The sequence below is a fragment of the Theropithecus gelada genome, unplaced genomic scaffold (assembly GCF_003255815.1).
Source record: "Theropithecus gelada isolate Dixy unplaced genomic scaffold, Tgel_1.0 HiC_scaffold_4245, whole genome shotgun sequence".
Classification (NCBI taxonomy): domain Eukaryota; kingdom Metazoa; phylum Chordata; class Mammalia; order Primates; family Cercopithecidae; genus Theropithecus; species Theropithecus gelada.
Genome location: NW_020260799.1, coordinates 1 through 1868, shown reverse-complemented (window position 1 = coordinate 1868; position 1868 = coordinate 1). Strand labels below are relative to the sequence as shown.

General features: G+C 54.3%; 2 pseudogenes; both read left to right on the top strand.

Annotated features, from left to right (window-relative positions):
* Positions 1-245: 245 nt before the first annotated feature.
* LOC112617782 lies at positions 246-364 on the top strand (annotated as a pseudogene).
* Positions 365-1709: 1345 nt separating this feature from the next.
* On the top strand, positions 1710-1828 carry LOC112617783 (annotated as a pseudogene).
* Positions 1829-1868: the final 40 nt, after the last annotated feature.

The window sequence follows — 1868 nt, the reverse complement described above, 5'->3', positions numbered from 1 at the left end:
GAGGACCAGACGGAGTCCTGGGCCCTGATGCCTCGTGGGCCCTGGGCCCTGATGCCTCCGAGCACTCCATGATCCGAGCCGGCCAGAAGTGGTAGAAGCTCAGCAGCTCGGGAGCAAGATAAGGCTGAGGGCTAGAGGCCCAGGGGTCCCGATCCAAGCCCGGCACCCGGGCCTGGTGGTGCCATCTGGAAGCCTGCGGGCATGGCTGAACCAGGCTGTTGGGGCACCCAGGCACCTCTACCCATGTCTATGGCCATACCACCCTGAACATGACCAATCTCATCTGATCTCCAAAGTAAAGCAGGATCGGGCCTGGTCAGTACTTGGATGGGAGACCGCCTGGGAATACAGGGTGCTGTAGACTTTTTTGCTTTCTTTCTTGTCTTTGTTTTCTATCTTCCTTTCTTCCCTTCTCTCTCTCTTCTTTTTTGCTTTCTTTCTTTCTTTCTCTCTTTCCTTCTTTCTTTCTTTCCCCATTCTTTCCTTCTTTCTTTTTTCTCTCTTTCCTTTCTTTCTTTTTTTCTCTCATTTCTTTCTTTCTCTCCTTTCTTTCTTTCTTTCTTTCTTTCTTTCTTTCTTTCTTTCTTTCTTTCTTTCTTTCTTTCTTTCTTTCTCTCTCTCTCTCTCTCTCTCTTTCTTTCTTTCTTTCTTTCTTTCCTTCCTCCCTCCCTCCCTCCCTCCCTCCCTCCTTCCTTCCTTCCTTCCTTCCTTCCTTCCTTCCTTCCTTCCTTCCTTCCTTCCTTCCTTCCTTCCTTCCTTCCTTCCTTCCTTCCTTCCTCCTTTTTCTTCCAAACGGAGTCTCACTCTGTCAACCAGGCTGGAGTATAGTGTCGGGATCTCAGCTCACTGCTAGCTCTGCCTCCCGGGTTCACGCCATGCTCCTGCCGCAGCCTCCAGAGCAGCTGGGACTACACGGGCCTGACACAATGCCCAGCTCATGTTTTTTAGTTTTAATAGAGACAAGGGTTCACCATGTAAGCGAGGCTGGTCTGGATCTCCTGACCTCGTGATCCACATGCTTTGGCTTCCCAAAGTGCTGGGATTACATTTGTGATCCACCACGCCTGGCCTGCAGTAGGCTTTTGTGGCTTCCCACCTCCCTCTCTTCCCCGTACTATCGTCATGCTTCCCAACCTCCCGTGACTCTGCTCCCCCTTTATCGTGGCTCTACACCCCTGATGGATCTGGGGAACTCCTTCTGGAGGTGCTCCACAAAAGCACCACCGAGCAGGAGCATTCCACGGCTTCCACCTAGCCACCACCCTGCCAGGAGCCTGGCTTCAGCCTGGGAGGTCAGGGGACCGGACCCCAAAAGTGTAGGGCTGGGTGTTGGCATTGTGAGAAAAAGGCCACGTGCCACTGGGCCACCTGTTTGCCCTTGGCCAGCCCTGACAGCTCTGGCTGGGTGCGGCAAGAGGGGGCCTCGCAGGAGCTCCTGAGTCCCCAGGTATCCAAAAGAATACCTCCGCAACAGGGTGGAGGACTGGATGGGGTCCCAGGATCGTGGGCCCTGAGGCCTCGGAGCACTCCCTGTTCTGAGCGGGCCAGACGTGGTGGAAGCTCAGGAGCTCAGGAGACGAGGGAAGGCCATGGGCAAGTGGCTTGGGGGCCCCAATAAGAACCTGGAGGCCCCAGGCTGGCAGTGCTGGCTGGAAGCCTGCGGGCATGGCTGGGCCAGGCTCTTGTGGCAACCAGGCGCCTATGCTGGTGTCTACGGCCATACCACCCTGAACGTACGAGTTCTCATCTGATCTTGGAAGCTAATCAGGGTTGGGCCTGGTTAGTATTTGAATGGGAGACTGTCTGGGAATACCAGCTGCTGTAGGCTTTTTTGCTTTCTTTCATGTCTGTCTTTATTTTCTACCTTC